Genomic DNA, 15,319 nt, shown 5'->3' with positions numbered 1-15,319 from the left:
TGTGATATGGTTAGATAAGTAATTTTAAATATTATTTTTATTGTCAATAGTAAGTTTGTAATTATGCATTTGTCTACTTTTTTTTTTAATATTTTTCTTTACCGATAGAAAAATACTTATAAAATTTTGGCTCATTAAAGATGCAAAATATGCTTTCAAATTATAAAAAATTTAAATTTATTTATTATATTTTATTATATATTTAAATATTTTTATTATATACCATTTTTGCCCCAAACCATATATTTTTCTAGATCCGCCACTATTTCTTCTCCTTTTCTGATGATGCCTTTTTCGACACCATACGTCCATATTTATAGAAAATCGTATCGGTTCGGCCTCAAAAAAAACCAAAGTACCCTTCATGTGCTATAAGACTTATTTGGGTCTTTTCTGGCCAAGCCTTATGTGGGAGCGAGGATCCACCCCCAACATTCCTTGTTATACTTTAATGCATTTAACAACGAAGCCATTCGAATGGAAAACAAACAAACCTTCTCCAGAAGATAAGGCAATGATGCTGCAACCAAAAGCATCAATCTACCCGTAGTTTGTTATCTTGTACTAAAAAATCTCTCACCAAACTAAGAAGAAAAGAAATACAAATTTGTTAAAGTATTATAAACACAATTCTTGACGCTTAAACTAATCTAAGAAAGGTTTCCAATACTACACATCAAAATACTAGAATGATAACAAGATACTAGGAGAGTTACCCGCACTCTTGTGCGAGCAAAAACCTTTTTAAAACAATTATTGTCTAATTTTGTTTGTTAGTAAATATATCACTAATTCAATTTTTTATACGCTTGTGTAGGCAAATTTATTTTTTAAAAATAGTTCAACTAATTTAACAAACTAAAAAGTAAATTAATTATAAGACTAAAAAGGATTCTATTAAAAATGTAAATAGAAAAGAATTAACTAAAAGAGACGTTGTGATTTAATATAATAATAAACGTAAGTAATTTTTCTAATATAAACATAAAGTAGCATAGTTAGGGGAGTTACCCTGGAACATATGCTACCAAATATAATTAAAAAAAATAGTTTAAGATATTTATAATATTTAAAAAATATTTTGATTCATTATTTTGGTTGTTAACTTTTTCATATTTAAATGAAATGTTTAATTGGTTTTGGATTTTTGAAAAGTTTTAAATGAATAATATAGAAATTTAATTTATAACTAACAAATCTTAAAAACTTTAGAAAAACTAACATCCACCTAATGAAAATATTAACATATTCTCAAAATCAAAAATTACATATTTTTGGATTATAATTTTTTTTCCTCGATATAAATATTTTGATTTTTACTTTATATAATAGACTCGATATTACATATTTTGTATTATAATTTATTTTACTAGATATTACATATTTTGAATTTTTGAATGTTGTATTATCCTATTATATAACACTATTCTATTTTACAATTAAACCCTAAAATCTAAATACTAGACTCTACTTCCTCAAAATTATACCCTAAATGTAAAATAGAGAACCCAAACCTAAAACAAATATAAAAAGAAATTTAAAATATTCCAAAAATGTAAATAGTGTTACTTTTGGAAGTTTCAAAATTAAACCTTAAACTCTAAATATTAGATCTTACCCCTATTAAACATTTATCCCAAATATGTAATTTTTTTTTTATCGTCTAATAGAACTTATGAAATTGTCTGAACAGAGAAAGAAAATGCAGAAAACAAATAAAAGGAAAAACACACAACTAAGCTGCCTCAGCCCTCACTTGATTATGGAGCCAAGAAGGCCCTCCAAGTGAGAGATAAGACTGTAGTCTACCATCTATTGTAACACTCTTTGCAATTGCCAAGGCAAGAGTGTTTGCAGTGCTCGCAACCACAATGGTTCTCCATGTTGTGAGCTTGGATAAGGATTCGTGAATTGTGCTCAGAAGGATATTGAAACGTGGCGAAGCAGCGGGGTTGTTAATTGCGTTAATGACCATCCTATTATCCAAAGCAAACTCTACTTTATCAACCTGGAGTATAACGAGAGCTTCAATCGACCATAGGCAACACTGCAGTGCCGCTACAAAGCGTGATTCAGAGGCCGGTAGAGCCCTTCTCGCATGATAGTGTACCTGGCCACTAGCGTCCCGCAGAATCCAAGATCCACCAGACAAACTCGAGTTATTGGTAACAACCCGTCCTGTGGACCCCACTAGCCCCCCCCCGCTAGTTGCCCCAACAGACCGTCCGTGGACCCGCTAGCCCCCCGCTAGCCCCCCGCTAGCCGTCCAAACAGACTCCAAGCTGGCCCTGCAGGGAATCGATCCTAACCCCTCACTGTGGAATTGAACTATTCATCCAAATCCCTGAGTAGGTTATCGGTGCGCCAGGAGTTCCTCGAACCCTGGTCCCCACGCTTTAACAACCTTCCCATAGGGCCAGCTTGAAGTCTGTTTGGGCGGCTAGCGGGGTCCACGGACGGTGTGTGGGGGCCACAAGCGGGGGGGGGAGGGGCTAGTGGGGTCCACAGGACGGGTTGTTACATTACTATACCAGGATGAGCCAATATTGCATTTAACAAAACCAGCCAGAGGTTTGCACCACTTCCTCTCCATAGAGTCTTGCTTCATGTGATTATGTAAGAAAGTATTTGTTGACAAAGACTGAGCTGCAAGCCATTGAATGGAATCTTCTTGCGCCTTGAGAACTAAATCTCGTATACACTACAAGAATACATGGTATTTCCGACTACATTTGGCGACTAAACCAGTTGTCACCAATTTTAGCCACTATATAGCTACTACATAGCGACCGCTTATTGACAAAACGAAATTAGTCGTTTAGTAGTCGTTAAATTGCAACAAAATGATATAGTCTTTAAATTTGTCGGTAAATAGCGACAAAACTAAGAAGTTGAAAATATTGTCCCCAAATAGTCGTTATTTTAGCGACTAATTGATGTAGTCGCCGAATATAGTCGTAAATACTTGTTGATCATATGAGTTACTAACTTAGAATTTTAAATTTGTTGTATATTTCTAATTTTGTTTTAGAAAGATTTGAGACATGTGAAGATCATATGAGTTTTTGGAAAACCCATAACATATTGTATTTTTATAATGCCCAATATCACATAATTTTTTTCTTCCAATATGATCACTAAAACTCATTTATATTATTTTAGTGCAATATAAAGGGTAAATTATTATATAAGGTTTTGGATATTATTACACATTTGAAAGTATCTAATTTTCATATTGGTGCTTTAAGCTATATATGTAATAGAAAATTATGTACTTTAATTTATATGTAATGTGCACTTACAAACTATATTAAATTATTAGCTGTTTTCAATATATTTGATTACACCTGTTTACAAAATCTTATTTTAGTTGAAGAAAGAAAAACAAAAATATTACCACTAAGGTTACTTGAACCTGAGTCTGACAACTTTATTCAGAGTACATTAATCATCTCAGCTACTTTCTCTTTTGAGAGTTGTACCAATATGTTTAAATTATATCCTGTAAAACCAAAAATATTATTAGGCCAAAAGGCCTAAAACCCATAAAAGCCCAAATTCTTTCTTACTCGACTCCGATTCTAAACCTACTTCTTTCTTCTTTCATTCTTAACCTAAACGCCGACTCCATCTCGATCTACGATTTCTTCTTTCTCTGATTTCTTCCTCCTTCACACATCTTTGATTTCTTCATCCTTCTAACCCTAAATATTATTTGTAACCCATCTTCTTTTTTCGATCTCGATCTTAACCTTAACCTGAACGCCCTCTAACCCATCTCCTTCTTCGATCATCCTAACCATAGATCTTATTTCTAACCCATCTTCTTTCTCATAATCATTCGATGTCTTCTAATCCTGCGGTTAAGAAGTTGAAAAAGAGAAAGGTTGCACCCAACCTTTCTCAGAGAGCTGGACCCTCTAACCCATATGCAGCCGTAGGAAGAACCAATCCTCTTCCTCCGCAATACAATTTTACGCCGGCGGCTCCAATTCCTCCGCCACACACACCGCAAGAGCAACAACGTGTCAACCCCAACAGACAACACTCCATTTCCGAAACTTCCCACCGCCACAGACGCTTTTCCAAAATTCTGTCAATCGACTTCCCCAGCCACATTTTTCGACATCTGAAGTTCAGAACAATCCACAGGATCAACCGGAGGATCATCCGCGGTCTCCACCTCACTCTCATGGTCATAGTCAGCCGTCTTCTCAAGGCAACAACTACGAGCCTCAACCTCAACTCCACGATGACACAATGCAGTCTCTGACAAAACTCCTTACGATGCCTGGCCGTGAGAAGTTTACGACCGTTCTCTCTCCCAATTCGTTGCCCAAAACGACTTGGTAAGTTTCATGTCTTTCTATAATTTTCTAATTGATGTGTAATTTTTGAAGTCTAACACGATGCAATCTTTCTCTTGATGTGTATTTTTTCTTTTTAAACTTTGATTGATATTGTAATTGGTACAAAGTATTTTTTATCAATTAGACTTCGATTGATATTGTAATTGGTATAAAGGATTAAGACTTAGATTATTTATCAATTAGATTTTTTATCAATTGGTACAAAGGATTAAGACTTAGATTAAGACTTAGATTTTTTATCAATTAGATTGTTTGATTCGGTTAATTAAAACTTAGATTTGGTTCTTACTGCAATTAGACTTTGTTTGATTATGAAAGATGCCAAACAATTAGTATTTGATTGTCTGAGTTTCATGTCTGACTATATGATTGTCTCAGACTTCTTCATTGATTGTCTGATTTGTTGATGTCTCAGTTAATAACTTTAATTGTCTCACTTGTTCGGTCTATGCTTACTATCATTGTTTACCAATTGTGTGGAGGTTTGATCGGGAAAAAAAAACCTCACTTGTTCGGAAGATTACCAAGATTTTTACAAACAAATTCGATGGTTCATATTATACTTGGACTTGTGTGCCTCTCGATAGGAAAGATAGATACTCCATGGTGTTTGCGGTAAGAATGGTGTAATAAAATTGTTTGCTACATGTTTTCTTTTCTTCATGGATGAAAACTGACATAATTCTCTCTTTGTTTTGTAGAAAACTCACACATGGGATCCTTTGATAACAGGAACTGTTCAACAACATTTCAACACCATCTGTAACCGGCGGATGAAGGGAATGGTTAGTGATGTAAGGACTAGTCGAGTTCAACCGACATGGATTGGCGATGATCTCTGGAAAGAGATGGTTGAAAACTGGGATACTGAAGAACAACATCAAAGGAGTGTCACCTACTCCAATTGTCGTATGTCTGACCGTAATGGTCTCGGTCCTCACATCCACTTAGCAGGCCCTAAGTCATATAGAGAAATCCAAGACGATCTCGTACTAAGTCATTTCTTATTTCTGTAATACATTTATCTCATTTCTAACTTAAAACACTATCATAAACAATCTTTAATTTGTAACACTGCAGGAAGAGGAATTGGGAAGGAGGTCAGTATGGGTGAAGTTTTTTACAAAACACACACAAAGGCGGATGGTTCTTATGTTGATGGGAAGGCAGAGAAAATCCACAAGCCGTATCAGAAGAATGTAGAAGAGAAGTTGGCTGAGCTCGAGAAAGATGCATGTCTTTCAGATGGTACTTCACACATTTGGGAGCTCACCAGTGATGAATGTACTGCCATCTTTCTTGAGGTAAAGTAACATTTCGAAAATATATAGATTAATAGTTGATCATGCATATGTTATGCTCTTGATTTACTGTTTTTCTCTTTCTTTCCACAGTGCACTGAGAGGGATTCACGAGAAACTCCTTATGGACTTGGAAGCCTCAAAGATACTCTTCGCAAGGGCAAGCAACAATCCCAAACCGAGGCGTTTCTTACATTGCAAGAGCAACTACAGGAAGCCCAACATCAAATCGAAGTTTAGGCTACTCTCAATCCTGAAGCTGCTTCTCGAGAAAAAGAGACTGCTCTCCTTGTGGCTGAGCAAAAGAACGAGATCAAAAACTTGTCCTTGATGGCTAAGTTTTTCCACAAGACTAATCCAGCCTTCCTGGATTTTATGGCCTCTGAAACAGCTAAAACATCTGAGGAGGATCATCTCTCAAGCAATCTTCCATCAACAGCTCCATGATCAACAATCTTTCTTTGCTTTTGGTTTGAATTCTATCTTGGACTTATGTATATTGTGGTTTTTTAGTTTGATGGTGGATTTGTTTAAACTCTTGTTTCAATTCGATGGTGGACTTGTTTATAATGTCAGTTTCACTTGATTTTCTAATTGTGTATATTATAGTTTTAGGTTTTTTATATATTGGTTTGTAATTCAATTAAAATGAGGATAGGAAAACAAAAAAAACAATACAAGATGTTATTTTACAAAACTATTTAGTCGCTAATTAGTCGTAAAACAGTCGTAAATAGACGGAACATAGTCACATATAATAAACGACTAATGTCTGACTAACATATAGCAACTTTTACACACAGCATTCAATCGTAATATAGTAGGTTATTAGTCGTTAAATTATCCGACTATTAAACGACTATTGCTTAAATAGTGATAAAATAGTCGTTAATTGGTCACCAAATTTAGTAACTATTTAACGACTATAAGCCGACAATGGCACGACAACGTGTATTAATCACAAAATAGTCGCTAAATAACGACTATTTACCAACTATCTGGTTTAGCGACAAGGTATTAGCTACAACAGTGATTAGTCGTTAAATAGTCGCATATCTTCATTTAACGACTATTAAGCGACTATTCTCACAGTGGCTGATTCCCTGTTTTCTTGTAGTGATATCTCCGTTTTTTTCCTGAAACAGCACATCATTTCGATGTTTCCAGATTCCCCATAATACCCAAGGTAAAACCAACCTCACTAAGCTAGGTATCTCCTTATTCTGCATTACTGCTAGCAAATGTTCCCAATTCTTATCCACATCCACATCAGAGAAACCTCCATTCGGGTTAGGAATGTTGGCCAATGCAAAGGCTTGCCTTGCCACATGGCATAAGAATAAAAGATGACAAATAGTTTCAACTTGTGACCCGCATTTTAAACAAGTAACATCCCCACCAAAACCTCTTGATGCCAACCGTTCAGAGACCGCTAAGGCATCAGATAGCATACGCCACAGAAAGGTTTTGATCTTGGGGACTGTTTTCACCTCCCATACCTTAGCCTTCAATTCATTTTGCTTAATCTTGTTCTCATTATGAGGCTCGTACAGCGTAGACAGAGTTTGCACCAGCCAGTACCCACTCTTAACCGAGTATGACCCCGATTTGGTGTATGACCAAATATGACGATCTCCATGCCCAACCTTTAATCTCATTGACAAAACCCGCTTTGCATCAACCGGGGGAAATAATGAAAGAAATTTTCCCCTGTCCCATCTATCCGATCCTGGTTCTCTAAGAGCAGCCACTTTCAAATTCATATCAAAAAATATCTAGGAACGAAATGGAGCTCTAGGGTGCTTGTCAAAAAGCCATTTTTCTGTCCATACCAACGTATCACGACCATCACCAATAGTTTTCATCAGACCAGCTTTCAACAATTCACACCCATGGAGGATACTTCTCCATGCGTATGACAACCTGTCCCGCGGACCCCACTAGCCCACCGCTAGCCGCCCCAACGGACTATCTGTGAACCCCGCTAGCGGTGGTCTAACAAGGTCCACGGACGGTCCGTTGGGGCGGCTAGCGGTGGGCTAGTGGGGTTCGCGGGACGGTTTGTCATATAAAAATTGATTTTTATGTGACAAACCATCCCACAGACCCTGCTAGCCTACCGCTAGCCGCCCCAAAGAACCGTCCGTAGACCCCACTAGCCCACCGCTAGCCGCCCAAACACAGGTCAATTGGTGGCAACTTGTCCTGTGGGAAGGTTGTTAAAGGGTGGGGACCAGGGTTCGAGGAACGTCTGTTGCACCAATAACCTACTGGTGGTTTTGGATGAATAATTTCATCCACAATGAGGGGTTAGGATCGATGCCCTGCAGGGCCAGCTTGGAGTCCGTTTGGGTGGCTAGCGGTGGGCTAGTGGGGTCTATGGACGGTCCGTTGGAACGACTAGCGGTGGGCTTGTGGGGTCCGCGGGACGGGTTGTCACACTTCACCTAATGATTAAACATCTGTTAGCTTACAGAATCAAACCCAACAATCAAAACTCAGACCGACAAATCCAAACTCTTAAGCAAGAGACGAGAACGCCAATAATCACCATAGCGTAGATCGTCATCTGAGAAACCCACCAAAGAAAAAAAGAACCTCGAGTAGAACAAGTCCACACGTTTTTGTTTGTTGTTAGGCAGTACAGAAGTAACCGATACTTCCTGAACCAAGAACAAGAACAAACCTCACCAGCCTCAACATTGGCAAGTAGATGTGCAGAACATCAAAAATTAGATTTTTTAATTAAAACCCAGAAACTGCAGAATCGAAACCAAAAATAAATCTAAGTGAATAATGGATAAAATTTACCTCGTTCATAGCAGAGTTTTTTTTTTTAGTGGAATCTAGTATTTTGAGAGACACTACATCAGCTGCAGTAATAACGTCGGCGGCGTCAATATCATCATCGACTTCGTCGTTCAAATTCCACCAGATCATGCTCTGATTTAGTCGCCTCTACGATCTTCAGATCTGTCAAAATAATAAACCACCCACACATTAATACACTGATTAACGAGAAGCAAACAACAAAGCATCAAAAAGAGAGACATATGAGAAGTCAAGGAAAAGAAGAAGACATTACCCATCTAATACTCAAGATTAGGTTTTGGACAGATAAAAGGTCGATCTCTACACCATGTTTGACGGAGAGAAGGGCTGTAGATGACGAAGGTGAAGAAGAAAGGTGATTATGATGATGATTTGATGAGAGACAGAGATTTTTCGGTTTCGGAATCGCTTATCGCGAGAGAGAGAGTCAAAAGGAGGAAGAGAAAGAAATGAAAGTGATTAGGGTTAAGTTAGGTATATATAACTCGGTTAATTAAAACCGATCGGTTATGCCCCGTCGAACCAAACCGAACCAGTAACAGAATTACCATATTAATTTTGCCGATCGGTTTGTTGATCCTCTCACAGATGCTGCCGATAACCAAACATCTCGGTTTAATCGGTTCGGTTCTCTCGGTTCTGACCGAACGCCCATGACTAATTATTAATAGTTGATGGCATAACAAAGTCAACCACCAATAGTCTACAGAGAAATCTACTTAAGTAAACCCTAAATCAAATAATTTTAACCTAATCAGCCTTTCCTCCCTTAATTTGACTCGTTTATATGTAAATTTATTTTATTTCAGGAAGTCTATGTGGTTATTATTTTGTCAATAGGTTTATCAAATTATTTTTTATAATTTTTGTAATTAAAATTTAAACTATAATTAAGGAGTAGACCTACCTTTATGTCTTCACATATACTCAATTTGTAATCTACCTGTTGTAGACTTCCTCCGGGTTACATCTGTCATTACGGCTTCTGTTTTTTGTTTGGTCGTAATGGATTCAACTGTAATTTCAGTACCTTTAGTGGTTATGTTTCTCTAATATTGAATATGGGGTCTACTATTGCATTCAAGGCCAAATAAAAGTATACAAATGCAATTGTCCCCTTAATCATATTCTACCACTCAATTTTATTCAAACACAATAAATTACTATTGTAACTCCATAATTCAAAATGTAACTTCCATCATTTCTTATCATATAAATAAGCATTCTCTCAATCTCTCATATTCTCTCAATCTCTCATTCTCTCATATTGACATTATTTTACTATCTAATTTTCACATTCTCTCATTCTCTTCTACAATACCTCAAATCATTTTTCGTTTTTATTTTATTTTTGATTTCTTATTTTTGTTTTTGGGTTGTAAAAAACAAATGAAATATCATTGTAAATTTTTAATGCTAAATTTTAATTATAGAGACAACATGATATATATTTTACATTGTTCTTATTTTAAAAGATTCATCTCCATTATCTAATTTGGATTATTATCTTATAAGCAATCATTCTCTCCTCCTCTCCCACCAATATCAAATGTTGTTATATCTCATATGTGTTGTAAGAGTTTGATTCTATATTTTAATTTAGAAAGTATAATATATATATATATATATATATATTACATAGTTCTATTTTTTAAAGATTCATCTCCATTATCTAATTTGGTTTAACATCTTATAGTAATCATTCTCTCCTCCTCTCCCACCAATATCAAATGTTGTTATATCTCATATGTGTTGTAACTTGTAATAATTTGATTCTATATTTTAATTTAGAAAGTATTATATATATTTAACATTTTTTTCAAATTTTATTTATTTATATAAAAATAAAATATTTCTTTTATATTTCTTGCCTTTCTAATCTATTCATATTTATTTTTCAAATTTGCATAGTTAAATTTAATTTCACATATGTTGGTTTTAACAAAAAAATTTACTTTATTTGAGAATTAGATGTTCCTATTCATTTTTAAACGATCAATGTGTAACATAATATATATAAGCATTTTGTCTTGCAATCACAAGTTCCATTTCCATTGATTACCTCCATATGTTGTCCTATTTGTAGGAACAACAACATACTTATTTAATATATTTAAAAGAGCAGATGATTAATCGAAATAAATATTTCTCCAAATTTTATAATTCAATTTGTGTGAGTGTACTTATTACTTTGAAAAACCTTTACATTGAAATTCATAAAATCATATAAGAAAACTAAAATATCATATTACTTCAAATTTGGAAGGAAACACTTGGTATTCCTTTTTAAAAAAGTCAAGACACGTATAAAAATTTATTAATATTCAACTCACTTTAAAGTCATAAAAGGTCATTTAACTCAAAAAATAACTTCTATCCAATAACTCCTCCCACAAATAATATATATATATATATATATATATGTTCAAGATTATATTTAAATATTACAGAATTTTTTAGTTAGCTAAACTTATAGTCACATATATACAATATATATACATAAGAATTTATATTACTTATTAACACCATAATTCGACCCATTATTTGCTTAACTCAAATTAAAATTGGTTTCAAAGCCAACTAAAGAAAAACAGAAACGATCTTATTGATATTAGACCAAAACATGGGCATACAAACATAATCACTTACACGGAAGATAATTATTTTTAAAAAAATAACTTATTATTGCAACATCAACGTATGAAGGGTTTACATAAGCAGGTAATTAGAAAATCTAAAATACAATAAATGTATTGGAAACAATATCAGTCAATGATAAGATTAGATCCTCAAAAGCAAGAAACAACATCCTCATAATTCATAAAAAATAAACGCCACAATTGTACACATCTAAACGAAATGGTATAAACATATAGTGTATAAATACAAGTGACTGCGAAGCCTGTACATGCCTAATTAAAACGAAATAATACAAAAGAGAAAACGAAAAAGACAAAAAAAAACAAGAAAGTGCCAACTACACCACAACCCACGCGATGCGTGGGGAAGCACCTAGTGTTGATAATATATGACCTTTTGAATAGATGTATAAATAGTTGTTAATCCAATTAGGAGGCTTTTTGGATTATCTTTATGTGTAACCAAAGATATCCTCTGAAAATGTTGAAGATTCTTGTACAGGCACCGTGGGAATTTGAAAAACAGGCCTAGGAGGGACTTCAAGAGCATCCAAGTTTCTTTCTATCATCTCTACAACTTTGTTCATCGGTGGACGATCTGGTGGGGAAGGCTGAATACACCATAGACTCACCAATGTCATCTTCTTTGCTATGTCTTCTTCTTCACAAGTGAATCCATTCCCATTAAGCCTTCCATATTCTCCCTTCTCAAGATCCCTATAGATCCATTCAGGAAAGTACATAGTACTTGTGCTAGAAGTAGAGGATTGATTAGCTTTTTCTTTGTTCCTTGCACCGATCATATCAAGAACCAACATTCCATAGCTATAGACATCTGACTTGTGCGACACATTCCCATAAACTCTGGAGATCATCTCCGGTGCAATGTACCCTATGGTACCTCTTGTGTCCACTATTGACAAGATGCTCCCTTTTTTCTCATAGAGCTTAGCTAGGCCAAAATCCGAAACTATGGGGCAGAGATTTTCATCTAAGAGTACATTTTGTGGTTTAATGTCAAAATGTACAATCCTTGTCTTGCATCCATGGTACAAGTACTCTAGACCACGAGCAATTCCTAGTACAATTATATAGCGCCTTCCAATCCAAATTCACTGAGCTCTTGCATGAAATGAATTTATCAAGTGACCCATTTTCAAAAAATTCATAAATAAAATGCTCTTTTAGAACCTTCAGAGCAGAAACCAAGCAAGGAGACAATGTTGACATGAGAAGTTCTGCTCATGCTCGCAAGTTCATTGATGAAGTCTTCACCATTACCCTTTGAATCTTTCAAGACCTTCACTGCAACCATACGACCGTCACCAAGTGTTCCTCGATAAACAATCCCAAATCCGCCTGTCCCAACCACTTCTACAAACGACTTTGTGATTCTCTTCACTTGTGTGTAACTATAGTGTTCAAGCGGGATAAGAGCCTTCAAGTTCCGGTGTCTCAATCTTATTTCTCTCACCCGAAGAAAACGGAGAAACAATGTTATTAACACCATTACAAAAGAACCCCAGCTACCGAACCTGAAACTGAGAACCAGAAATAATTTATGAGTTAGTAATTTCTTTATTGATCTTGAAATTAAGAAAAAATCATATCTCTGGCCAGGAGACTTACCTATGCGAATAATAGTGACAGAAGTTCCTGTACAACCATTGAAAAGTAATATTTCGCATAATAGAACCAAACTTGTCTCGAAATGGTTAAGAAAAAAAAATTTACTAAATATAGTTGTTTACCATGACTACCCTTTCTAGAGCCACAATTTACTTCCATAGGTCCCATCCTTACAATAGCAGACAAATTTCCTGAAGTCTGATTGCATCCACAAGCACCCTTAGATTCAATGCACCTTGAACAGTTTCCATTATGCTCAATCTGGAAACCCTTTCGAAGAGTCTTCTGTAGATTATCTAGACGCGGTGTGTTCAAGGCCGACGCATACACTGGTATACTGACACCTTTTTTGCAGTTTTCCCTCAAGTTGTCAGATTGAAGGCCGTTACTTTCGTATAGTGAAGGAGAGGAGACGTTTCTCGTCACATAGTAGTTTGTTGTAGCTTTTTTATCACTTCCACAATGAAGCTCTCCAAAGTAAGAAGCATCAGGAGATGAAAGTTTTTGGCAGCCGTAATAAATTGTTAGCATCTCGGTCTAAGGAGCGAATGGAAGTACACTGTCAAGGAATGTTGCATTCACTGCGTCTAGGGGACACATATTGTTTATGTAATCCAATCTTGCGAGTCTTATGATACCAGAGTCATAATTGGCTTCTAAGATTCTGTACGTCGCTAAGGAGATGGTTAGCTCTGCGAATTCTTTGCTACAATCAAGCTTGAAATAGGGATGGCCACAGTCTTCTCTCCCACGTACCTAGAATGGGTACAAGAGACTGGCCTGATCCCCGCATCGAAATGGTTGACTGCAGCGTTCGTAATGCTCATAAGCTGATTAAAAAGAACAATTTGAGATCACACAAAGGCTTTGTGACAAAGCCATCCCTAAGAAAACTCTATGCTTTAAAATTCAAAGAACACATCTTATATAATAAGAGAAGGTTTTTTCTAATATTGCCTCACAATGTGACATTTGACACTGTACTTTTGTGACACATGCCATTCTTATTAATTTCAAATTTAACATTCTATTTTTTTTTTACTTTATTTTATTTTTATCTTATATAGTGTATAGTTTGTTAAAAAAAAAGTGTTGTATAGTTTGCTTTTTGAATTTCAACATTGTTACAAAAATATATTCCTTCCATTTTTTTGTTTTAGCATCAAATATATTTCATTAAAAAAAAATTGTTGTATAGTTTGCTTTTTGAATTTCAACATTGTTAGAAAAATATAGGAAAAATGACTGCAGGCTACGTGAAGTATACACCAACACATGGCCACACATGCAAACAATATAAATTTCTTCTTAACTACATGAACTATTGAGATCACATAAGGACATGCATAAACAAATATAGGTTATGTGTACACCATAAACATTTAACTTTAGTGTTTTGTTGGTCAGAATCCGACGTTGACCAATGTTGATCGGCATTGACTGGCGTTGACCAGAAAAATATTCAAACTTTTTTTTTATTTTTTTTAATTTTTTCCTAAAATAATATTTGTTTTTGTTTTTCTGTATTTCTGATAAATAAGTAAAAGTGATAAATGATTTTTATAATTTTACAAAAACAAAATATAGCAACAAAAATTTATAAGATAAAAAATACAAGAAAATTATATACCAAACAAAATTTGTGATATATTTAGTTAAATAATTTTGTTATTACAGAAAATATATCAAAAATAATATAATAAAATTATACCACCAAATTTTATGTGTAGTATATTTTTTTTCATAAAACTATAACAAAATATACTTTTTTCCTTTTAAGAATCTTTTTTTTTATTTTTATATTTTCAAAGGTGGGGGTTTTAAATATATTTTTTGTTCATTTTACTTATTAGAAGATTATGGGGAGACTTGTAAAATTAGACTCCTAACTTGAGTCAATTGCAATGTTAGACCTCTTTTTATCTCTCTCCAACATTTGCCACTTTCTCCCTATTAAATCCTTAACCATTCATTATATTGACAAAAATGTCATTATTTCTGATTTATTTGAATTTCTTGCGAAAATGTTTATTACATCCATATCCTCATCTTCTTTTTTTATTTACGGTTGTGCCACCGCCATCAATTTTCCAACAACCATGAACAACCAAATTTAAAGCTCTTAAAGCTTCAACAACCTGAATTTGTAAGCTTAAATAACACCAATGCTATGAGAACTTCATTTTCTTCCATCTCCTCTCCATTTTAATCCAAGAAAATTTGCAATTGCATTCATCTTGTTATATGTCATGATTCTCGGATATTGATTAAATTGGTGCTGGGTTTCCTTCCATGGTGACTAAAGGCGATGTCCTCGGTGCTTGACATTGCGAAACAACCACTGATAAGGTTATTTTCCGGTAGATTTCATGATTTTCTTTGATTTTATGCGAAATTAGACTTCATTTGTTAGTATAACCGTCATAATATCATGTAAAGTCTACTATGTGGTCAATTTTGCAATTAAAAATTTATTGAGTTTCGAGCCTGTAGACTGAAATTTCAGTCTCCTTAATTTCATTTGAAAACAAAAAAAATATGGTTCAGA

At 34.7% G+C, this 15,319-nt stretch overlaps 1 pseudogene; it reads right to left on the bottom strand.

Annotated features, from left to right (window-relative positions):
• LOC104753640 lies at nt 2,605-13,773 on the bottom strand (annotated as a pseudogene).

The sequence above is a fragment of the Camelina sativa genome, chromosome 16 (assembly GCF_000633955.1).
Source record: "Camelina sativa cultivar DH55 chromosome 16, Cs, whole genome shotgun sequence".
Classification (NCBI taxonomy): Eukaryota; Viridiplantae; Streptophyta; class Magnoliopsida; order Brassicales; family Brassicaceae; genus Camelina; species Camelina sativa.
The sequence above is the reverse complement of the archived record's forward strand: the minus strand, read 5'-3'. Positions and strand labels throughout refer to the sequence as shown.